Source organism: Carassius gibelio, chromosome B16, assembly GCF_023724105.1.
Source record: "Carassius gibelio isolate Cgi1373 ecotype wild population from Czech Republic chromosome B16, carGib1.2-hapl.c, whole genome shotgun sequence".
In the NCBI taxonomy this organism is placed as follows: domain Eukaryota; kingdom Metazoa; phylum Chordata; class Actinopteri; order Cypriniformes; family Cyprinidae; genus Carassius; species Carassius gibelio.
The window spans coordinates 21,035,433-21,062,590 of record NC_068411.1 but is presented as its reverse complement, the minus strand read 5'-3'; the positions used below and the strand labels follow the sequence as shown (position 1 = coordinate 21,062,590).

The 27,158-nt window shown below is 34.9% G+C and overlaps 1 pseudogene; it reads left to right on the top strand.

Moving 5' to 3' along the window:
* The first annotated feature begins 993 nt into the window (after window positions 1-993).
* Window positions 994-27,158, top strand: LOC127974750 (maestro heat-like repeat-containing protein family member 1; annotated as a pseudogene).

Sequence of the window (27,158 nt, the reverse complement as noted above, 5' to 3'; positions counted from 1 at the left end):
TCTCATCCGTAAATTTATATATGTATATAAATCAAATGTAATGAACAATGTAGCTTTCTCGTAAATCCAGTTCTTTCCTATCCGGGTCAAAATGACCCGCGAGGGACACTTTTGTTACTTTTTATATTGCACCCATTTTTGTTTTGTTTTTGTGTGTGTATTCCCTGTGCAAGTGTGACAAAAGTAAAGAAATCTTGAACCAGTACGATTAACACACGATTTTTATTTATTTTTTAATCATTTTTGGGTCAAAATGACCCGAGGGACGGATGAGGGTTAAGAACACTATTAAATAAATTTTTAAGGGGCTCGATATATCTATCTATCTATCTATCTATCTATCTATCTATCTATCTATCTATCTATCTATCTATCTATCTATCTATCTATATAAAATTATGTAGAGTTTATTGTCATTTATTATAATTGTAATATAATTAAAATATATAATAATAATTTATTAATGTATATTTTCTTTAGTTCCGCTAGAACAAGACAAGACCAACAGATTTAACTTCTTTTCTAGACCAAGTCGTCCCCCACTGTGGGGCCTCAGCAAACTTCCAGTGTAAATTAATTATTATTATAATTATAAAACTCTAATTTAAATAAAAAAAAAAAAATGTCCATATACAAACAAACACACACACACACACACACACACACACACACACACACACACACACACATACACACACACACACACATCCGTCCCAAATTGTACATTTTTATCACACACGCTAAATATGAATAATTAAGTCGATTTGCATAGAGTTTGTCTTCGTTGATGTTTGGAGGACTGCGTGACGACCACGCCCACTCTGATGCGTTCCTCCTGTGCAGAGACCGTGATTTAGGCGTGTTTACTCGTGGTACAATGAAGCGCCTATGAGACCATCAACCTCAACCAAATAATCAATTATTCGGTCACGTTCAGGATCAGATCTACTTACTGGGTTGACATCAGGTCCTTGGCTGATTAGTTACTACTCGATGCATCTGAGAAAAGGTAAGTCGAGTGAATAGCTTGAGTGCGAGCGAGCCAAACAGACGGACGAGGGGAAAGGTAAGATTGAGAGTGCACCTTTAGATATTTGTAAAATCATATTTACCGTTTGAATTTGTACTGCACTCACCTTGACGGCATATCAGCTAACGCAAGTCTAATGCAAACGCTATCATAGTAGTTTAATAAGTCGCTGTGGCTTTGAGGAAGTTGTCATTGAACCTGAAATACCAACGACTGTGGAAGTGACCTACAATGTTAGTTGAACAATGAGAAGAAAAAAAAAGTGTCAATATCTCGATACGTCCCGTTTTCAGTGCATGTTAAATGTTTATGTTTCATCTCACATGCAACGCTGTGTCGGGCTGCGTCTCAAAACCTATTGAGCTTTCTACCTGGACAGCATGTTTAGGAATCAGAGCTGCAGTTGTATATTATGCCCACTTTGTTGTCTGTCTAGTCTGGCTATATTTGAGATACTTTCTATGACTGGTACTGATATGTGCAACATGTTTTGTATTTTTGACAATGATAATTAATGAGAATTAGAATGCAACAATTTAAATATGCATTATGAATATTCATACTACTATGATGTTGATTATAACTCTAAAAATACTAATAACAAGCCATAATGTTGTTTAATAAATTAAATTTTAAGCAGAAATTTGGTGCCTGATATTTTAACTCTAGTGGTCAAACTGATTATTGGTACATCTCTGATGTTGCTGGTTTATATCTTTAGGGTGGGCTCTTTTTAGGGATACTGGACCACCAGATGCATTCCTAATAGCATCTCTGCTGCTAGCCTCATTATGGGCGTTATAGAGGAGACTGCCGTAGAGCGTAAGTAACACTCTTATCCACTTTGCACCCTACTTCATGTCAAGGAATCTCATGTTAGTCCACACACCTACGTACAACACCTGTGAACAGGATCTTGTGACAATGCATATGTAGAGCAGTTATAATGTCCTAATTTTTTGTGTTAAACAGTGTTGGTTTTCATCTCCAGTGTCTCAATGTACAAAGCAACATTGGTTACTTGTAGAGCATTTGGCTGCTATACATATAGGTTACGGCAGGGCGATGTAGTTGAAAATATATCTTCGTATTTTCAGCCTTTTGACAATATTTAATATACAGCTCAACATTTGTGTATTTCTTCTGAAAGTGTTTTTAAAAGGGTGTCTTTAGTAATTGAAAGAACTATAATTTTAGCCTAACAATAAATGCTGGCAAGTAGATTCAAAATGATGAATGCACTGTAATTAAGAGTTACAACAGTAGAAAAAAGTTAAACATAATGACATAACAAAATGTAGTCATCTTCTTTTACATCCACAAGTTTAGACGTGTATAGTTATTGGAAACGGAATTGTCGAATTAAAAATGTACTACATTCATCAGAATATATGTTGCTTCATTTCATATTACCAGCAGATTTCTTGATAATCCACTAATGTTCAAAGGTTTGGGATTTTTGATGTTTAAAAACAAAACAAAAAAAGGAATTCTCTTATGCATTTACTTAATCTAAATTACAGTAAAAAGAGTAAATAAGAAATATTATTAGGATATTAATGAACTGTTCTTTATTTTAATACTTAAAATATAATTTATTCCTGTGATGGCAAAGCAGCATTTTCTCCATTACTCCAGTCAAATGTTACACGAGCCTTCTGAAATCATTCTAATATACTGATTATGAAAATTGTTATTCTGCTGATTTTTTTTTGGATGGAATAGAACGTGGATAGAAAGTTCAAAAGAACAATATTTATTACATGTTTTTGTTTTTTTACTCTCACTTTTGATCAGTTTAGTTCATCTCTGCCAACTAAAAGTATAAATATCTTTCAAAATATATATAAAAAAAATACTCCAAACTTTTAAATATTAGTGTATTTAATGTTTATTAATCAATATTTGCATGGATATATATACCTTTACACGTCTTTATTAATATCAAACTCTTTTATGAAGTGAAATCCCTTAAAGAGTTGTTTAGTATAATTTTTCCAGAATAAGTTTTATCATGTTAATGAAAAAAAAAAAATTGTGTAATATAACTTTTTATTGTATATAACTCTTATATAACTGTTTTTTATTGTATTTGTTATATTTGTATTTTCTGAATTGTTTTTGCCATGAAAATAGCCTAAGATGCTGACATGGCATTAAGTAAAATTATACTACTACTACTTTATTTTAATATCACTTTTAGATACCAAAAGGGCATATTTATGTGCAAAACAAAAGCACCTGTTTTTTATTTAAAATTGACTCCCCCATGAATCTAGTCCGACTGAACAGAGTCACGGCTTTCTCTTATCCCATTAGTGTCTTTCAACACTGTTCTTTAGGTTGGATCTGAAGCTAATTGCCCAATGAATATGTTTAGGCAACTCGTTTACTCAGTGCGCTGTAGGTAGATTAGAATAATCGAATCGGATAGGTCTGTATGTGGAAATTAAGTGAGGTTAAAATGTCCAGATGTTGCATAGTCTGTCTTAAGATATTCAGCATTGTAGATCTTCGTCCTTACGTTGTACCGTCTGTATTGTGAGTTTAGGGGCAGGAGTGAGTCATATGCATCAATCATGTCCTCAGTGCAAAGCTCATGACTAACTATAGTGCACATCTCAGAGTTAATTACACTAATCCCAATGATTAATTGACCACCCACTCACTAAAGAGTTGTTTTTGAGCAGGCAAGAAACCGCATTTTCTGGTGTTAAGAGAATATGTTTGTGTAGGAGTGCTCTGTCTGGATTTACCACATAGTCTGATAGTACTAAAACCTATAAAATGATTTTAGGTCAGTTGGTCTTTTGAGAAACAGACACAGTAACAGAACAATAGAAAAGCCGTTCTTGTATACATTGCTGTCCAAAAGTTTGGGGTCAGTAAGATTTTCTAGGAAAGATATTAATACATTTATTCTGCAAGAATGCAGTCATTAAATCCAAAATACATAAAATGTTTATAAAATGTTTAAAATGTTTATAAAAGATTTCTGGGTCATTCGGTGTCAACTAAACCAGACGTCTCTTGCTATAATATTTATTCTGAAGAAAGATAAACATGTATATTGTGAAAGCCAAAATATGAAGATGAATATTTACTTTGGAACTGAACCATATAGAGCTTTAAAAATGAAGATGCCAAAAGAGAAGGTTGTTAAGACCCAATATCTAAAAGGGCTTTAAGATATATTTAATACATTTTGAACTACAGGCCTGAAAACTTTGGAGAAAAACTTGAAAAGTGATCTTTCCCCATTTTTGAATGGTCACCATTGGCACATAATGCAACAAAGATTGCCAAATTCAGAATTAAATTAATAAAAACAGATTTTAGTAAAAGACTTACCAATCTCTGTGTGAAAGTAACATTATGATGCTGCTATCTTTCCTTTAGTCAATTTTACCCCTCTTTAATTTGACTAGATCTCAGATGAAAATTGCCATTTTGACCCCCTTCTACAAAATAGTGGATCACTCCGTAAATATTAATTCACAACATTTAATATTTTGGTTTTCATCACTATACATGTTTATCTTTCTTCAGAATAAATATTAGCAAAATCAAAAATTTGACACGGAACGACTCTTCTATTTGACATGCATGCTGTTTTTCGAACTTTCTAATAAAAAGAGAATCTTTTAAAATAATAAATAATAATAAATAATAAAATAAAAATATCAGGCAACACAACTTGTTTTTAGAAAAATGTCTTAAGCAAATCAGCATATCAGAATGATTTCTGAAGGATCAAGTGACACTGAAGACTGGAGTAATGGTGGTTGAAAATTCAGCTTTGCCATCACGGGAATAAATTACATTTTTAATATATATTAAAATAGAAAATATGTACAAGTACACACACATCAGCAATTCATACCTATCCATCACGTTCTGTTCATGAATGAATGTGTTTGTTTTATCCAATCAGAGGTGACCCTGGCTCTTTTGGATGCTGCCATTGACCGGGACCCAGTGGTGCAGGAACAGGTCAGGAAGTCCATCTTTACACTGGGAAACCAGCAGCCTGATAAAGTCCTGTCCATGTGCCAGGACTACCTTCTCAAACATCCCAAGGTCAGCCAAAGCGTTTCCTTAAAACATCAACATGTTTTAAGGAGGTTTTTCAAGGTTTTCTATGTGCTTTCCTTTAATGGTTATGTAGATAATTGCTGAATGTCATGGATTTTATATGGCCTTTATGATACGTAAAGCATCAAATATTAGAATGCATCAGGAAATCAGTCTCATCTCTGTAGATTTAGATATACTACCGTTCAAAGTTTGGTGCGAGTAAACTTTTTTTAACTTGAAGAAATGTATTTGTTTACTCCACAAGGACAATAAAGATGTTATAAAAGATTTCTGTTTCCATAAATATAGCCAGCACAACATTGAATTTTCAGGAGCCATTACTCCAGTCTTCATTTTCACATGATCCTTCAGAAATCATTCAAATATGCTTATTTGGTGCTCAAAATGTATGTATTTATTTTAAATATATTTTTTTGTGACAGCATAAAACATTACTGTCACTTTTTATCATTGTAATAAATCATTGCTATAAATAAATGTATTTAAAAAATGACTGTATATTGTCTTCTCCTTGCGTGAAATGCTTTGATAAGTGTTAAATGTTTGTAGTGACGTGGCTTCTCCTCTCTTAACGTTTCCTCTCAGCTCTGTGCCGCTTCAGCGAGAGCATTCTAGAATACCTGGCCAACCTGGACAAAGCTCCGGACGCCACTGTGTGTAAAGACACCTTCTCTAGTGAGATTTACTCTAACTATGACATCCTGTTCAACAGCTGGATCCAGAGCAGAGAGTCCAAGGTATATTTAATGAGACAAAGCACACATCCAATTACAGCTAACTCACTTTGAGACAAGAGAGGGCCAACTGGGTTCAGTTCAGCTTTCTTTGGAAGTGAGCTTGTGAACTAAATCTACTTCTTTTAGAGAGGTGGCTTTCTTTGTAAATGCTGAAGATTGGATTGTATGTAGTAATTTTGCCTTTTCACATAACATTATTGCAGCCGGAAAAGAATACGGTAAAGATCATATGTTCTATTTAAAATACTTCTTGGTCACTAATCATTCAAGATTCAGATGTCATTTTAGAAATTTTTCTCGGTCAGTTTTTTTATTTTCTCTCTGTTTTTGTTATCTATTTCATTTATTTTTCATTTGCCTGTAGTGTGAATGTGGATTTATGTATGTGTTAAAATGATACATTCTTGTGTGTCATTCTGCAGCTGCGTCTGACTGTTGCAGAGGCTCTTGGGTCAATGAGTCACCTGATGGCACATGATAAACTGGAAGAACAGCTTCCCAAACTACTTCCCCACTATACTTGGCCTTTACAAGAAAAATTCAGAACTACATCATCAGCAAGGTAAAGCCCTCCTCACCATTTCACAATTACAGCAAATGTTTGGTGGAAGTTATTAGTTCACATGCTTTCCCCCCACTCTGGAATGTGTTCAATAAAGACATGGAAATGTGTAATTGTTTTGCCATCATTTAATCAGCCTGCTGTGACTTACAGTACATAGTCAGATCAGATTTTATGATCAATCTACGAGACAATCCAGGACTCTGTACTGCCTAATGTAGTCAAATTGTGTTTGTGTTTGTTTAGAGCTTGTGTCAGGTCCTGGAGGCCTCTGTGAATATGGGCAGCAGAGTGCTTGAGACACAGATTGATGGTCTCTTTGTTGCTCTGCACCAGCAGGTCAGGGTTTCTTTCACTCACTCTTTATGTGCACCACTTTTTCATATTCATTAAAACAAAAGCGTTTTGCAGACTTCTTCTACTTCCCCTGCACAACTTCTTGTAATAATGTTTTAATTTTGGTGGAACTAGTTTTAAGTTGCCTAACGGTGTTACACAGAGTTACACAGCCCAGGGCCGTTTAACGGTTTAACATAGTAGGAATTATTCACAAAAAATCTGATTAGAACAGTTGTTAATTAACGGTTTGTTTTAAACCATTCATTTTGCAATTTGAGCATTTTTATTAAAATGAGTTATTTCCTTTCAGAATTAACAGCTTCTTGCCAGTTTAACTAATTTTGATCATTTTAATTTAGATCATTTAATTGTATTCATACCTTATCACTGCTTTTTTTCTTTGAAATTCCAGTTTTCAAAGTTATTAGATAATAATTTGTGTTTCAGGTCATCATTGTCAGTAGATTTATTTAAATATTTCCTTCCAGATATGCACACCTATGGATTTCAGCAACCCTCCAACTGTGAAGAATCACAACGAGGTCCTGCGGTGCTTTACTGTTCTTGGTGGGTCTTGGTTAAACCCTTTCCTTAATTTTAAGGTGCATGCGAATGTAAACATCTGATTGAAATCTCTTTTCTGAATTAGTCATGTGAACATAAACTCAAGCTAATGTTGTATTCTCAGTCAGCTGACTGCTGTAGCAATATCGTTGTCATGTGCTGATGGTCTGAGCTGAGATTAAGTTAAGTGTCAGACCAGCAGGCTCCTCCAATCAGGGAGATGATATCATACAGTTGTGTGCTCGGTGCTGATTTGAGGTGACACACACCAGCTGGATCACACTTCTCTTGCTTTTGGGTTTTATCAAGCAAATGCAAGGAGTCCCAGGAGCTGTTAAGTGTTTTCTGTGTGTGTGTCAGTCATGAGCTGGTGTTTCAAATTGTGTTGGTGCTAGACTATTAATGCATAAAATATATAAATTAGAATAATGACTCATGAAATATAATTTAATTATATATATATTTATATTTTTTGTATTTATTTTATTTTATTTTATTTTTTTACAATTTACCCAGGTTTTTATCCAATTAATATTCAACATGGGTCCTAAAACAAAACCCTTTATAGGGCTGCTGGTCTAGGTAATGTAGCTGCCTTTATATGGAGCATCTACCAGGCATTAAAACCAGACACCACTGACTAATGTATGCATTCATACATAGATTTTGGTGGTTCATTTATTGGCACAGAACACTTCCAAAGCCTTATCTGTAACTGAGAGTAAACTTGACTGATTGCATTCATTTTCACTTCTATATTTTGCTGCTTTTGGCCCCAGCTAACACATTCATGGACCGTCTGATGGTGTTTGTTCTCCAGAGGTTGGAGAACAGTAACAAAAGATCAGAATGGGCTCACTGGCTGTACTCAGACACCTCATCAACTCATCCAGTGAGTTTTAAACATGTAATCAAAATATGTCAATGATTTCTTCCTCAGCCAGACACTCTTATCCAGATTGTCATACCTGGCTATGAAAATATCAGAATGTTTTGCTGCCATTGTCATTTTTAAGACATGTATTTTTAAAACTCTGTTCTGTCTGTTCAAGCCTCCATTATGGAAACCAAGAGGATCCAAATTTTAGCCAGCATCAGGCAACCTCTGGCTGACAACAGTAATGAGGTACATAAATATATCCTCTCTATGTGATAAGTGACAAAATATGGGTATTTCATTAACTTTGGGCACTTTTTGTCCTGCGTACCTTTAGAAAATAAACTCCCTTAAAGTACATTATTCACAGTTTTACTAGTTTATTTAATGTTTCTACTAAAATGTCCAGCAGTGAATGTCCATGCATCATAGAAGGATTTGACATTGGCTATGTTTCCATTCAAAGTTGTGAATTTAACTTATGCACAAAATTAGAATATTGCATAAAACCTTTGCAAATAAAGACCTGTTTCCATCCAATGTCTTCATTGGATCTTCAAAAAAAAAAAAAAAAAAAAGTTTTCCTGAAAAATGATTCAAAGTATCAGTAAAATATATGAAAGATGCTGCAACTGGGGAAGCTTGTGGCTTTTATTCCTACATAATAACTTGTGCCAGACAAAATGCAAATGCAAACAATGTTCCATTTCTTGATGATTGGGAATGCAGCTGTTTGATGATGGAAAAATAGGCGGATGGAAACATAGCTATAAACATTAAAAACATTTCTGCAGTGTCATTGCTAGCACATCTCAAGTTATGTATTGCGTTTGATAGGATTATGTGGTATAAATGAATTCAATTAAATTCACACTTACATAATTTGAAATGACATGTTATAAAAAACATTATTGGTTTTCTTCATGCATCACATGTATAATCTTAATTGTTCTACACTGACACCTGGGTAATCAAGTACACAAATATATAGATTTGTCAATTGGAGTTGGACAGTTTGAAAATTACACATTTGTTGCATTTTTGTACTGAAAATTCATGATTTTTGCAGAATAAATGTTTCCACACTTCGCTGATTATTTTATTGTATTGAAATATTTTATAGTGAAAGTTAGACACATGCAAAACCAATAAAAATATATGCACCTTTTTTTTTAATGTTTTTAAGTATTTAAAAGTTCTAATGTGACATTCAACCTCTGGTACATATAGGTACCGAAAGTTATATAAATATGTGATTTATTTTTTATTTTCATGTAAAACTCATACTGGTGTCATACTGCTCATTGTGAGTGCTCAGAAAGGTTTCAATGATGGTGTTTGTCTGTGCAGGTGAAGAAGAGAGTGGTGCAGGTGATCAGTGCTATGGCTCATCATGGTTACCTGGAGCTAGAGGGAGGAGACCTGCTTGTCTGTTTCATCATCCAGACACTTACCATGTACAAACAACACTTACTCAATTACACATTTGTTATCTTACTGCTGATCAGCAGTGTCACATGACTGTAATTGCAAATCAACTCCCTGCTCGCTGATCATATTTAACTTTTAAGTTCCAAATCTCCTTACTTGATTTATCATGCATTGCATTGCAAGATTGTCTAGTCGATTTCTTTAACATCAATTAAGCTTTTTAAAATCAGTTCATAGTCCATGTTGAGCAATATTTCAGTGCATACCTCAGTTTTTTAATATTTACATTAGTAAGTTAGCTTTGCACTGTTATTGGCTTTAGCCTAGCCCTAGTTATGCTAGGTTGTGGGACACAATACAGCTAATGAATTGTTAATATTCACACAGCGAGGACAGCGACCTCCAGACCCAGAAGAAGTGACTAATGACGCTCTGTGTGATAACACATTGCACCTTTTCACTACCACAGTGGGCCGCCTGACTGATGTGAGTATGCAGATAAGTACAAACAAGCATATACTTTCCTCATCTTGATGAGGTCATGAAGTCATGGTTCATCTTTCAAAATGTGCAGTGCTCACCTTTGTTCTGTTGTGCAGCATTATGATTGACTGTAATTGCATTTTTCAAGTGAACTTGTAGTTAAATCCATGGTTTTGCTGTACTACTCTGTCTAAGCATGTAGTAATCAGTCCACCAAAAATCCATGGTTACCACACTTTTACTATAATAAAACCATGGGTAATTTTCATAAGGGTATTAGGGAGAACATCACTGTCTGTAGTGGTGACAGTCCTGCTGCCCCTAAATCAGGCACATGCACATCTGCAATGCGTCTTATTATCCTAAAAACAACTCAATGAAACTCTTACATCGTGAGAGATGGGCTTTGCTGTCATTCCGTACAGTCCATCATTTTCACAGCCAAAGTCAGCAGTCCCAGCCCGGCACTGCCGCTTGTAAGAGAGAGTGTCTAGAGGAATATTAGATCTTTTTTCCTGTGAGCCTCCCAACATCAACAGCAGGCCGTTGACAGGGATCTCTCCTCAGCAGACAGAAGAAGACAGTTTATGTGCCGATGAGACTGTCTCCATTCCCTCCGCCAAAACACATTCGAATGATAACCAGGAAAATGTCAGGAGATGTACATATAGCCAGACTATATTTAGACTTTTGTTGTGTCTATCTTGTTAACATGTTGTTTTAAAGCACTGAGTTTGGACTTTTATGAAGATTATTGTGAATATGGATTTATGTTTTGTGGGATTTATTCAGTTTAATTCACATTTATTTGTATCTATCCATCCATCTATCCATCTACACACATCTACACAATCACATTTATACATTCATAGACTATAAAATATTTATAAATAAACAATGTAAGACCTCAACTTCAAAATCACCTCAAACAAAATTCCGCTATAAAAATTATTTTAACTATAAAAAAAAAAAAATTTATTAGTTAACTTCACAAGGAAACTTGACATTTCCCAGAAATCCCTGTCGCACTTGATATTTGATGTATTTTATTAATTAAAATAAAATCATCTTATTTTTTTTCTTATCAGTACATTATGGTTTTATGTTACATTTTACACCGTTTAATTGATGTTTATTGCTATTAATTGCTGATTATTTATTTTAGTGTAATAATTGTGGCCCTGATGGGAGGTATTAACACTTGTTTTAAATTGTCCAATATGTGTCGCTTTGGTTTACTTCATATACATCTGAAATGATGTTTTTTCCTGTGTAGGTTTCGTGGCATATGTTGCTCTGCTACCTGACCCCAAATTAGTATACCAACGCTGCTACCCCATTGTGCAAGAGTTTAATTCTGCTGGCCAACAAGAAACGAACAACTCATGAACCCAACTTCATCATCAACTTCAATGCACAAGGTGTGGACACACACATGATGTCACTGATGAGCCTAGACTCAGACTAAGAGTTTTTCCACCGTCTGACCTAAAGACACTCTGGAATCACACTTTCTGTCTTTTTGGCAATGTGGCAAATCCAGCTGCAGTTATTAAACCCTTTTTTCCGCTGTTGGCCTGAAACTAAATTTCGTCTTGTTTTCATTTGCAAGTCGTTTGCCTTGCCTGTTCAGTCTGTTTCTAATTAGTCAAATTAAAAGTGGTATTTATCAACTGAATAAAGTTTTTGGGGCAAAGGCTAATTGTTTCTTATGCTGACAGTGATTAAATTGAACTGTAGTAGGACAAATAAGTCCCAGGTTCAGTGATTATTTATTCGTTAATTGTAATGCTTTTGGATCATGGGCTTCACTAATGGGTTACCCTTGTCTCTCCTCCCCCTCTCTCTGTCGTCTTCTCTGTTTCTTCAGTCTTCCCGCAGGCTCTAGTCTTCCCTCACAATATATCCTGATGATAAGGCTCTTGGTAAGTGTCAAAATTATTATTATTATTTTTTTTTTTTTTTTTTTTTTTTTTTTTTTTTTATTACTGTACATTGGTCTTAGTTTCAACTGGGCAATGAGTAAGGTAAAATGTAAATAAATTATTTTTGTATAATAACAGTTACGGTGGATATTTCAAAGTTCCTTTTTATATATACCAGCGCTACTTTCATACACTACTATTCAAAAGGTAGAGGTCAGCAAGATTTTTTTTTTAATGAAATAAGTATAGTTGACCTAAAAATGAAAATTTTGTCATCATTTACTCGCCCTCATGTTGTTCTAATTCTGTATAAGATTATTTCTTATTTTGTACATAAAAGAAGATATTTTAAAGAATGCTGGTAATCAAACAGTTGATGGTTCCCATTGACTTCAATTGTATTTTTCCCCCTACTTTGGAAAGTCAATGTGGACCAAAAACGCTTGGTTCTTCAAAATTCTTCAAAATAAAACACATTAAAAACATTCTACCAAATCTAAACTGTTTCTAAACACAAATATTGATTTCAAGCTACAGTGTAACAGTATTTATTTATTTATTTATTTTGTCTAGATTTGTCTGCTGCAATTTTATTTATTCTTTTGTCATCAAGAAAGTCATAATTTTTTTTAAATCCCTGTTTCTATGTAAAAATGTCATTTAGTCTATGCTTAGTGCAGACCGTAAAACATTTTCCTCAGGTGAATGCTGCGTTCCCGTTTCGATGGAGGGGACATGGTGCTCCCTCTCTAAGTCTGCTCCATGCTATCAGCTCTAACATTCATCCTAAAGCTGAGCCTCTGTGGGAAAACGAGATTCCAAAGCTGGTCACTTATCTTGAAGGTTTGTTAAAATATACAACAGTGATGTAGTGGATTAGGGACAGAGCTTTTCTTCATCAAGCTACCAGAACATGCCACCTATTGGTCATAACATCCAGCTACACTTTTCAAAGTTTCGTGATGATTCAAAAGGTCTAGCCATCTCCAAACTGATTTTGGACATCAGCTCTGTCCAATTGAACCTGCTGTGAGATTTCAATGACTTAGGTTAATTTACTGACATAAAAGGACTCGTTACCTTATTTAGTCTAGTAACTGATACTTTACAGGTTCTCAAGACTCGCTCTGTCAGTTTTTAGTCGAGCGAGTGCTCCTCTGATATGATGAGGTTTCAGTGAAACCTCTCATGTGTCTTCCAAAACCACAACCACCTGTCCTTAGAGACTCACAAGACAACCAGATGTTTCCAAGATGCAGCCAAACACATTTTTAAATATGAAAAATCATATTTCACATTCAACAACTCTTCCAAGATAGTTACACGGTATAGCTTTAAAAAGTTAAATTTGGATATCCCATTATCTTTGACTTTTTCCAGAGTGTGGTTTGAATGCATCTCTGACGGAATTTTGTCTCTGTCTTTAAACCAGAATCAACAGAAGATTCTCTGGATAAAAAAAGCAATGGGAAGAAACTTTACTTCAGGTCTGTAGTAACATCTATGAATAAATCAGGCTAAAAAGAGAGGCTTGCAGTAGAAGCCACACGATACCTTCCTACCTACAACAACGCTCTGGAGGAGAAGGTCAGTTTGGAAATCCATCTGTGCCTTTTCATATTATAAACCAGATTTATTATTTCAGAAAAGGAACTTTCTAAGTCTGCTAGATTTTTTCTTTCTTTCTCAGAGTTTTTTGTATAGGTGTATCGTGTGATTCTCCAGCAGTGCTATAATAAAGAGCTGGTCAGGAAACAGCTGCAGGAGATCTTGATCGGCACTCGTCACAATGATGCAATCGAAAGAACGGTATGCTCTGAGCAATTAGTAGTTCACTTCTAGCTTCTGAAATGAGAGGTATGACTTCTCAGAGAGAGTGAAACAGCTTGCTGAAGCACTGCATGCTGATGGCACACTAAAACCTTCTCTAGGGAAATGTGTTTCTCGATTCATCATTTTAACCACACTGCCACAAAAAATGTGAAGAAAAATCAAATATTAGAAAAATATTTAAATGTAGTTGCAAATTGACTGCAGTATCTTTACTGAAAATAAGTCAAATATTTATATTTCAGGAAATATTATAATTACATTTTCTATAAGTAAATAGCATGTTTCAAGTGGAAAACATGGTAGTCCATTGGTGGATGACCAATTGGAGATTCTTATTCATTGCTGTCCCCAAATTTAGGTAATTTTTCTACTGCCTAGTGTTGCAAGAGATCACATATCACATTATTTCTAATCATAGAAACTATGATAATTAAGAATAATGAAAGTAACAGGCAGTATTTGGTACGCAGGGTGTTGCCATGGGAGTCGGGATGTGTGCCAGCAGTCATCTCGATGGTACTCTGGAAAAACTGGAGGAGTTTGGGAAGTCTGACGCCTTCAGGAAAGCCTCAGGGATATTTGGTCTTCTCAAAGTAGGCCGAGCTTCATTGTACTGCTTACGTGATTCAAATTAAAACATCTTTTTATTTCCCAAATTAAACTGTTAAAAACTGTAACATTTAATTTTGGTTTGAAATGATTGTTTTACCATGTTATATTATATGTTTTTAATAATAGCTCCAGAAGATAAGCTCCTTACTCGCTTCGATAGTGACATTCTCCACAACATCTCCAAGAACTTCAACACCAAAGTAAAACAGAGCGGTATTCTAAATTCTGTTTCTAATTTATTCCTCTGAAGGCTTTTAGTCTTTTTAGTCCTTTACCACACGAGAGTGTACTCCTAAAAGCTGACAAAAAAATAACTTTTAGCATATTTACACTTTTAAAAAGTATAGTCTCTTTTCTGAGAAAAATGAACCAAAAAAACTGATGACTAGACTTGCAGTTGCATTAGATGTTTGGTGGAGGTTTTTGGAAAAATGAAAAAATGTCATGCCTCTGTAGACATTCTATTATGTTAGATGAACAGCCCGTTTATTTGATCAGAATTAATACATTAATCATTTCCCATTGTTTGTTACAGCAGTGAGGCACAAAAGAGAAAAATGTGTTGCTGCTGTGAGGTGTTTTGCTAAGCAAGTCCTTTGAACGTCCTAGTGTATTGTTGACAGGATTCAGTTGGTTGCTTTTGTGGCTGCAGTTATGACAGTTTGATCTAAATGATTTTTAACGACAAGGATCATTAATTCTCTTTGAGTGCTGAATCATACCTCATCAATATTCATAATGTAATTGTGCAATTTAAAATAATTTCACTGTTAGGGAGCCATGTAACTCATTTTGTTTTAACATTCTGCAGTCCAGTTTGAATACCAAAGTTGACTTCGACTTGTTTTTTGGGGGATTTTAGGAGAATTTTCTTAAACTGAGATGATATATATACAAAGACTATCTGAAGTTTCACTTAATTCATCATTCTTAAAGTCCATTTTGTTGTTAAATAAAAAGGATTATCTTTAATGCTTGTGAATTACATTGCATCATTACTTTTATTGTTGCACAGGTTCTGGGAATTAAAGTAGAGACCAAGGTACCGTGATGGGAAGCGATCACAAGGACCTTCTCTCACCTCTGACCTTAAAACTTAAACTCACTTTCTCTTCGGTCTTGATGCTGCAATCAAAATCTTTACATTATAACCTTTTGAGCTTCTCATAAAAAAGTTCATAAACCTCTCAGCTATCTCTTTATGACCCTGAGATGGATTTGAAAATCATTTATACGCTCTTTCTATTTATTTTGGATCTTTTTAAAAGGTCTGTTGTGTTATATTAGAGTTTAAAATAAAGATGACATTTGAAACTATCTTTACACTATTAAGTAAAAGTGCAATGTTTTTGAGGAGTTCAAAAAGTGCTCACTAACTTGATAACCTTTGTCTTACTAAAGCGTCACAGTGTCTTGGTTTTCTGGCTTTTGTGGATTTTATAGGTGGCTGGATTCATCAATTCAACTTTTTCTATCGAATCACAATTATATTGTCAAAGATTGTGATTTTCATCTCTTATAGCACTAAATAAATTAAAATAAATGACTTTATAATGAGCATGCTGAGTGCCGCTGTGACCTGGAAATACTTTCCTAATTCCAGGTCTTGATTTGCCTGTGCTGTTTGATTGACATTTCAATGCGCATAGTTTTGAGTGTGTGTTTGCATCTCTTTATATGTGTTTGTGTATGTATGTTTATGGGTACTTCGTAGGCCCTGACTATGAAGCTCAGTCTCATTCATAGTGTCGGACTCATTGCCAAGGCCATCAGCAAAAGTGTTCGTAAACAGGGCTTCCTGTTCTCCTGCAAACAAGAGTTGATGGGCGTTATGATGGTGAGAGGTTTGATTTGAAGATCATTCAGTTTTTAATATACAGAACTGTATGTGTTTTCAATGTAAGAAAATGTTTGATTGATTGTTTGTTTGCTTTAAATCTCAGATCAGTTTCATAATGGTATGCAGACTTATTTGGCATTTATTTCTGTTATTTACCTGCAGGATTTCATAAAAGCTTGACCAACAGATGTTATGTGTACCCCTGTTTGCTATCTTGTGTTGACCACATGTGCCAACCTCATGTATCCTACCATTTGAAATCTTTCTTGTGTTCATCTTCACTACTGTGTTCATTCATTTTTAAAAGATTTGTAAACATATGCTAAACTGGCATCTTTGTCCATTGCGATGCAGTGCCGCACTCTGTTAAGAACTTGACTCCAGTCTTCAGAAACTTAGATCCTCCTTTAACAGAAAATGAAAACTTTGACTTGTTAAAAACATCTTTGAATGGGGTTTATGGGCTGCATACTGCGGACACTCCTGACAAGGCTAAAGAAGAAGAAGCCCTGGATCCACAGCAAAGAGGGGTCAGAATAAAAAATGTGAACATCAGTACTCTGTCCTGTTTGCTTTAAACATGAATTATGTTTTTTTACTGCAATGCATTTTCCCTCAGGTGTTATATTCAGATACTTTTTATGCTCTTCATGAATTTCTGAGGAATGTGCTAGCCAGAGACTTGAGTCCTGATGGTCTGCAGTCTTAGTTTAAGGTAAAGAAGAAACTATAAGTCACTTGCCATTTTGCAGTCTCTTTATCTGAGCCCCATTTATTGAGTGCTTTTGCACTTTCTAGCATATAGAAAGCTGGCTGAGCTCAGGACCAGACCATGAGCGGGAGAGGGCAGTAAAGACCACAGCAGAGTTACTACAGTTCTACTTGGACAATCTCAGTGTGAAGGTAAGGAGTATCATTGACACATATGTGTTTGTATATTACATACACATCTATAGCATCCATAATGCAGTAGCTAGTAATATTCTTTGAATTGGGAAAGGATTCTTTTGAAGGGTTATATGTTACTGTGTTAACATACTCATATTATTGTTACATTTTAAGCATCTCTAAAATGCTCAAACAGCTTGTTTGACAGTACTTGTGCACCACATGAGCAAGGGTTTTGTTTGTAGAGAAGTAATTAGAATTTACTATAATTAAAAGATATAGGTTACAGATATTAAGTTATTTTAATTAATCATTAAAGTAATTATTTAATGAAATATAAAATTTAAATTTAGTAGTTAAAGTGTTACTTTCTTGGTTAAAAAAAAGTCTTCTGGTTATTTGTAGATTGTTACTGCAAAACACTGTGAGTGCATTCACTATTATTTTATTATTTCTCCTCAAGCTGAAATGTTACACATAGGATCATTTATTTTGTTCTTCCTAAAAGACGTTTTGGTTTCCTCAAGGCAATGATTAATGAAATATGTGCTTTGGGAAACAAATGTAGTTAAAATCTTATTAGATCTCAAGCTCGGTGCTTATGAATCTTTCTCTTTCATTCTTTCTCTCTGTCCAGAATCTTGTGTCATTCCATAATTTGGGAGCTCTTTTGGGGCGTCTGGCCCCACGGTGCACAGACCCAAACCCTGAAGTGCGATGGGCAGCCCTAGACTGCGTCTATAGACTAATGTACATTCAGCTGCGCTATGAAGGTACTGCCCAGTTTTTCATAGCACAACTCAGTTTTGTCGAACCTAGGGTGAGCTTCAGATTGCCAATCTCAATATTATATGATGTGTTATGTAATGCTGAAATACTGAGCAAAGGGTCTTTGCTCTTCCATTTTTCAGGCTTTTCACTGGACTACAAAGATGATTCAGTTGAGGGTCTATTAGATGTTCGCGAGAAGCTAAACAATCCTGACCATTCAGTCTTGTATAAAACCTGCTCTGAGCTGACTAAGGTTAATTGTTAATTCCTGACGTAATGTTATAAAATACTGATAAAAAATACAGATTTTCTTTCTGAAAATGAAACGAACTCTCTTTCTCTGTGTCTCGTGTTTTAGATCATCAGTAAGCGTTTGGCCCAGCAGCAGCTGAGCACCCTGTTGTTTCTGCAGTATGATGGTTTGGTGGACTCTCAGTCCAACTGTTCCAGAGCATCCAGCGTGATCCTCAACACCTTGCTGAAGAACAGAGGTACTGGCCTGCAGGATCTGGTACACAACAATTTCATCAGATTCTGGCAAATCAAACATTTTCAGCAAATGTTATTACATCAGTTTATAATATTATTATAACTAATATTGCGAATTAATATTTTAGTTTAAAATAACTTTAGCCATTACTTCAGTATTCAGTGTCACATGATCCTTCAGAAATCATTTTAATATGCTGATTTGGTGCCTTGCTGAATAAATGGATTAATTAGTTTTTTTGACTTCAAACATCTGCTGTTTGTCAGTGTTCACTGATCTAACAACTTCTAAAGTCTTTAATGAATCATTCAGACTGGTTTTGTGAATCAGATCAACGGATTCATTGTTGAATTGAGTTTCACTTCTATCATGACCAAGGCAAGAAAGACTAGAGTGGATTTGTAATGAATAAAGATTTACATTTCAATTTAAACCTATTAGTAGCTTGTAGCTTAGAAAACTAGTTTATACGTTCCCAAAATTCCCTTCACTGACATGTGCACAAGTGCTCCCTTCAGGCTCCTGTTTTCATATTTAATGAAACTGTAATTGTTTTCTATCTTGTCAGTTATTACTTCTTGTGTCTTGACTCTTTGTCAGGTGCCAGAGATGCTTGAGCTGTTACACAACCGGCTGCAGATGATTGGTGAAGAGCAGGTAAAGGTGGCCATCAGTCAGTCCATCCTCATCCTCGCTACACAGCATCTGCAGACAGTGGTCAACACGCTCGTAGCCTACCCTCTACCATACGACAGGTGATTACTGTGTGTGTTGTTTATGTGCATGGCATTCATTGCCTGTCATGTGCTCCGTGATGCTCAAGCATAATAATGATGTGCTTATGTTTGTGTCATTATGTGTTTTCTCCATCTGGAGCTGTGAGATGTGGATGGCTCTAGGAGCCGACAGTACACTGGCCCTGCAAATCATGGAGATGGTTATCGAGAAGCTGAATGTTATGGTTCCCTATGTAGACAAGAAAGAGTCCATGTTGAGACCTGGTTTGACCAAAGTTGCCACAAGCCAACCACTGGCTGTAAGTATTAATATATTTATAAGTTGTATTATCTGACTGTTAATGGCTCATCCCAACAAGTCACAATGTGCCAATTATGCAGTGTCAAATAATTTTTCTGTCTTTAATGAAGGAGAGAAGCTGTGTGAAGCAACGAAATCACAACAAATGACAACAGATTTGAAACAGAATGCATAAAATGCATGGGGTAGAGAATTTTGAGGGAATTCCCATCACAACACATCAAAAATAAAAACCATGTGTTTTTGTAAAATATCTTGACACGCAATGCCATTGACTTTCACAGTTTGTTAAAACATATGCTAGTGAAAACAATTAAATGCTAGATTCTTTACTGTTACATTAGTTAGGAAATGGTTTAAAATTTTACAACTTTTTTTGTTCCATTTATTCATTTTTAATGCTATTTTAAACGGCTTACACTACTGTTCATATTTTTGGAGTGTATGCAGGACTGCCTTTATTTGATCAAAAATAGATGAAAACAGTAATATTATCCAACAATGTTATTACAATTTAAATAACTGGTTTCTATTTTGAAATAATGTAGTTTATTCATATGTTGGCAAGAATATGTTGGAAGCTGAATTTTCAGCATCATTACTCCAGGTTCCAGTATCACATGATCCTTCAGAAATCATTCTGATATGTTGATTTGGTGCTTGGGAAACATTTCTAAACATGTCTTTCATTTTATTTTAATCAATCTAATGTGTCCATGCTGAATAACAGGAATAATTTATATGAAGAAAAAAAATCCCGCAGAATTGGCCTAAACACTGTTGCTGCGGGTTGATTTTCATGTCCGCAGGTTGAAGCGCCCCCAATAATGTGATATTTAGCCCATGGAATGCCAATTTTATAAGGGGAACCCTGCCAAAAACGTGTATTTCACCCAACCGGCATGCAGTTTTTACTGGTGGACCTTCCTCAAAATGTGATTTGAGGAGCATTTGGGCAAGTTTTGTTGGGAAAACGGTTTGGATTTATAGTTAATGATTTTCTCTTGTAATGCAATGTTTTGCAGATGACCTGTGCCCTGCGTGAGATGGCTAACGGCCATTCAGCTGATGCCGTGGCGTATCTATTTCCAAAGCTCTTCAGTGCTCTTCTGGTGCGCTTGGGCTCCAGCGTGGGAGTTCAGCTACCTAAAGATCTCAACAGCAACAGCATCATTTTAAACTGCAAAACAACCGACAAAATTAATGTGGCCAATTTTGATGTATGTTGGTGAGTGGCATAAATATGGAATGTATCTGAATCTGAATCTTTTTTGTGTGTGTGTGTGTGTGTTTTTATAATTAATGATTCGTTCCGCCTATGTGCTGATTAGTCAGATCGATAACTGAAGTTGCATTTTGGGTCAGATGGTGAATTTGAGTGTAGCTACCCATGCAGACATCGCTGAGCTCCGAGTTAATGAGACATCTGTGTTTTCTCTTTGCTGTGTGCTCAGGGTGGCAGTGGAGGCCCTGCAGATCCTGCTGGGTCGAGCTCAGCTGGACGCTGTCGTGAAACCATTAGATCAGGAGGGAGCTTGGGACAAGATGAAGGACCCGCAGCAGCACACAACAGGAGTCACTCTGCTCTCCAGGTACATACACCTGTCCTCTGTCATCCTCAAGTCATCTTGTACTGTTTGTTGTTTGCAAACTTTTCTACTTGTTCTGCTTCGTTAAAGAAGATGTGTATGGCAGTAGAATTGTTCTTGAGGACTCATGATGTGTTTTTTATTACAATATTTTGAGAGCACCACACATCAATTTCAAGCTCTCGTAAATGTGCATGGTCTCATGCAGTGTACTTGTGGAAATTGTACCTGTAAAAGTACGAGTTTGGAGCTAACATGCTGCTTTCTATCCCATTGTGGTAAGATTAAGTGTGATCTTCTACAATACTTCATTTTGAAGAAGCTATTCTTTCTTACAGAGCGATGGCAAAGCATGCTGGTCCAAGACTCCCTGCCATTGTGGAAAGTCTGTGTCCTTCTCTCTGTAATATTTATGAGTGCCAGAGGATCACAGTCACAGCATTCTTCTCTGAGGTGAGAGAACTTGATTTTAATTAGATTTTAGTTAATGGTCTTAGTTCAACGTTTATTAACAATGAATTACTAAAGACAAATTATTTTGCAAGAGCACAGATTGTTCAATTTTTTTATAAGAATGTAATTGTTCAGATATCTCATGGTACTGTATATATTTTAATTTAGCAGAGATGCAATAAATTCATCAAAAGAAACAAATACATATTTCTGTTTTAAATAAATTGTTCATTTAAACTTGATCAGAATCCTGAATTTTGTGGAAACTCTCATAGTCAGAATATTCTAATCAGGAATACACTTTTAAAATACATTAAAATAGAAAACCGTTATTAGAATGTTTTGTAGTATATAACAGTATTACTATTTGTACTGTATTTCTGATTAAATAGTGAGCATAAGACATTGCTTTCAAAAACATAAAAATTTTACATCTGAATTGTAGCTTATAGAATGGTTTTGTGTTTATATACAATGCAATCTAGAAAACAATTAATGATGATAATAATAAGTTTAATTTATTAAATTTCTAGATTATAATAATGGCAACTTTATTTTATAATTGATAACCAAAAGCTTTGGCATGTTGTTGTATCTTCACCCCTTACAAGTCCAATACGAGTGTATGTGCTAATATTAATATTTGCCAAGATGTTGTTAGATCCGAAATGAACCGTGCAGCAGCAATGTACCATACTGTGACTGATGAACCAAGTAGGTCTTTTATTTTATTTTTTATTTTTTACTAGAACCTTTTCACCCCTGTTTTAATGTGTACTCCTCATAGCGGTTGTAAATTAGATGTCAAGATTTATTTGTTTATTCCTCCAAGCTTCTGAACCACCACGTAGTGACTGAACTGATGATTTTGGACATGCTGATGAACAACATAATGGAAAGAATAACTGACACCTGTGCTACATTTCGGATGCTGGCGGTCCAAGGCCTGGGGAACATTGCGGTGGGCTCACCTGAAAAGGTATAGATGCTCCGCTTGACATCTGAAAACACTCATTGGATAAAGAGTCTTAATTGATTTCTTGGGCAGTGATTCTTGGCAACAGTTTGAGACACATGGCAACTTGTTTATGCAGCAATCAGTAAGGATATGTGCAGAAAATTGTTTGTATTCTGAAATGCTGCCTGAAAGGAGCAATTCTTTGCATTTTATGTCTTCTCTCTGTAGTTAAGTTACTTACAACAGTGTTGTAACAAAAGCAGTCAGTTCGGCATGTAATTGTATGTTGCTAAATGTTAATCTCGCTGCCTCTGTTCCCATTTAGGTGAATAAATATGCAAAGGAGCTTTTAGCAGCCATGAGTTGAGGTATGGAAGAAAAGGATGATCCAGGGAAACTCATCACGCTGGAGGCCATGTCTGGAATGTCCAAGATACTGCTTTACCTGGACCAAAAGAACGTCCACCTAATTGTGGTTTACATCTTCATGAAGATTAACCCCTTCCTGGAGAATGTGAGGGTCTTGAGAGAAGACAGGAATGCTTAAATCACAATTATAAAGTTACAATTTCCAGCTATACTTAGTATTTATGCTACTTCTTTAAGATGATCTTATATTTATATCACTTTTTTTTTACACAAAAAGGCACAAATCCAATAATTTATTAGTAACTAATAGTTATGAAACAATTATAAAAAAATTACCAAAAACTTTTTATGTGTGTTCTATATTTGGAACCCCTTTATACGACATGATGGGAAGACATAAATAATTAATAAAAGATACATATTAAATAATAAAAAAAAACAGTTTTTAACTCATAAATAAGTAAAACTAATTATAAAATTGTAAAAAAAAAAAAAAAAAAATTCTGGGACTCATATGCTATTTTTGGATGTTAACGTGAATTAATTACAATTAAATGAAATTTACAATTAATTACATTAATTAAAAAAATAATCAAATAAAAATCTTGGACTCTATATGCTATCTTTGCACGTTAGCACAAATCGTTGTATTGACTGCATACTGTTGACCATTCTGGCATAGCCTTTTTTTATTGTAATACATTTTTGTCTGTTTAGGTTTTATGTATTTTTTTATATTTTTATAATATTTATTATTATTATTATTATTTTTATCTCAGCTTTAAACTTGCTGTTAAAAGACATTTATTGTTATTTATTGAATATAATATTTTGTTTGACCTCCTGAAGTTGACGGTCACACTAAAGGGTTAAACATCCACATTCACTCACTTTTTATATTTTGAACGATGAGATCCGATGTGCTTCCATCATGCTCCTGGGGAACCTGTCCAAGTTTGGCTTGGGTGAGCCTGCTTTTAAAGACCAGATCCACAATGTTCTTGTCAGTCTGCTCTTGCATCTCAGTGATCCCAACCCTCATGTGATCAAGGTCAGTGATTAGACTGCACACACTCCTACAGAGATTTGTTTGGTTTGTTTGTTATAATGGCTATAAATGTTGAAGGTTAGTTATTTGTAATTTATAACGCAAATTGTAATAATAACAATAAGAGTTTTAATAATATCAGAATGTTTTTAAGTCTAGAAGTATGATGCTTGTGTGTGAGTTTGCCATTTATCTGTTTGTTCTCCTAGGCATGCAAGTACACCATGCACTATGTGCTCCAGTCATAGGTTCAGAACAGATCTCTGCCATGTTCCAGAAACATCTTCTTGAGGAGAAGGGTCTGCATTATGGAGAGTTCATTAATGACCTCACCAAATACCTAGTATGGAGCCTTTATTATAAAAGCACGCATAGAATAGCATGAGGTTAGTTATGAGTTCAGAGATTCCCTTTTATTGGGAATATCAATACCACTGTTCCTTTTTTAATACTCAATGTTTTTACGGTTCCATGCAGTATAAGTTTATAAAACCGGAACTAATAGATATGTGTTTTGTCAAAGACCCAGGATTTTCCAGGCATGCTGAACTTCTACCACATCACAGTCATTCAGTTCTTCAAGAGTAACTGGGCTAGATCAGAGCCAGTGCTGCCATGTTTATTGGTAAAAAAAAAAAAAAAGGAAAAAAATAATTTAATAAGAAACAATTTATAGTATTTATGTTTTTGTTTTTCCCACTTTTTTTTGTAACTTATATATATATATTTTTTTATTTTTTTATTTCTGTCTGTGTGAATTCTTAGGGTTTTTGCTTGAGAACCTTCCTGATGAGCATGGGATCAGTAACCAAGGGTAGGTACAGCATTTCTATAATAATATCTGCAGTCAAGAGATATATTTAAGCAAGGACAGCACTTCCTTGTTATTCTGCTACATTTGTTGTTTCGTGGCACCTAAGGAATCTATTATTCTTTCTTCTATTTTAATGGTGTCTTGTCTGGTCAAAGACTGTGTAGAAGATATTGTTGTAACTCTACATGTCATTCATAAATGCATCTATATATTTGTTTTACATTTCTGTACTTTGATTTATTCTTTGATCCATGTCCGTTTTACTGTGCACAGGTCTGGTGATGCTGCTGCAGGATCCAGATCCTCTCGTGCGAGTGAAAGCCGCTGAAGCCGTGGGTCATTTTCACTGATGTGACCTCCACTCTGCAGCCAATCAGATTAGTCTTCGATTTTAAGTTTGTTGCTTTGGATGAGGAGGAAGCTTTGAATTGTTGTTCTATAATAAGCCTTGAAAGGTTTTTATTATTGACCAAAGACTGTGCACTAGTTCTGTAAGAAAAGAGAAGAATAAAAAGGAGAACACTTATTGATGTTACAGCACTTTTAAGTACTCTCAGATATACGGTTTGTGATTTCCTAGCCCAGGTTTTTTACCAGCGGCAGTTTTGAACGCGAGGTACGTACCCGCGAGTCCTAAAAAAAATAGACTTACTAAAGTTTGTATGCAAGTACACCTAATATTACTGATATTACTTGCTTGACCATTCCTCTAGCGAGCTGAATGTTTACCACCACTTTAAAGCATTAAATCATTAAAAACATGTATAGGATGAATCAATATGTTTTAAACCAACATCAGCACTGCAAGGTTTTCCTGGTAATAAAATCAGATGTACTGCTCAGTTAAGAGTTTAATCCTGTAAGAAAGCAGAAGGTTGAGTCATATTGACCACCCTAAACCTTCAACAATAAATCACCCTAATAGGGAGGTGCATTAACATAAGCTGCTAAAGCCTTTAACTGCAACTGAAATCTCCTGTACTGAAATCCACAATCAAAAATGATATTTAAATAAGCATTTTTAGTGTTTTCCTTCTCAACCAATTTAGAAAAGTAGACAAAAACAGTGCCAAAACAAAGATAAATTGTACTAGCGTTGATGTTAAAAGATTTCATACTCATTTTGTAAAGCTTCTGTAGTTAAAACGCCAGTGCTGGCCTTTCTATGACACTTGTCTTGTTTCATTTCGTAAGTTGTAGCCTATTTGTTAAATGGATGTTAGTTCTAAAGTGTGCCACACTATTACAGAGTTTGAGCATTAGTAGTATTAAGTGAATTCATGATGTTTCATCATAATAAACTGGAAAAAAGTGATGATGGAAAGGTAAATCAACTACTTTTACAAAATTAGTTTCAGTAGTTACAGTAGTTGAATATATATATGTACAAATAAATCAGGATCAGAGAATTCAGATTTTCTGTGAGATACTATGTAAACACAAAATCATAAAATTAAACCATTGGTGTAGTGGGTCTATTTCAATGTAAATGGCCTAACAAAGTCTTCATTCTTTCAGCTTTTTAATATTTAATGAATATTGGCATTAAAGAATTAGGGAGCAAACCCTTTGTAGCCTGCATGAGAGTGACTCCCAGTGAGAAATGGTGAACTATATTATGTTTTGTCTTAGTATAGAGTATACACTACCGTTCAAAGCTTTGGGCTCATTAGGTCTTATTACTATTATTATTATTTTTTAAATAAATTAACACTTTTATTCAACAGGGATGCATTAAATGTATCACAACAGAAAATAGTTATTTTAAATAATAAAAAAACTATTTCACAACATTGCTGTCGCAGCGTTTCAAGAATAAGAAACTTTTCAAAGACATTTGTAAAAAATCTTCCCAACCCCAAACTTTGGAACATAATAGGCCTATCTATAAATTGTTTTATGCAAAACAGTGGATCCAGTTTGGCGTATGAAGAAGTGCTGAAGCTCTGGGTTAAGAAAGTGGAAAAAGAAAAAAAATAAACATTACAACTCCTTTGTTGCTCAGGGTGTTGAATATGTATTAGGACAAGTCAATCAAATTAAAATGTTTACTAAGGGCACAGACCATTAATCTAAATACTTTAGAATTTAGCAATTAGTGGCGGTTATTCCATTTGTTCAGGAACCCAGTGTGGTAATGATGTTGGAATGCTTTCCTGGAGAAGTCACAGAAAGATTGTGTTTGTGTCTAGGATGGATTTCAGAGCAATACCACTGCCACTGAAGGTTTCTGCTGGACGATCATGGTATTGGACGTGGTGTCATGTTTGCATCTCCTCTTTTGTTTGTTTTTATGTCTTTTGTTTCCTTTTTCGACAAAATTGTTTTGTATCATGAAGTAGATGTGATATCTGGATGATGGAGATGAGAATATGCACAACTGAATCATTAAAGTTATTATATACAGTA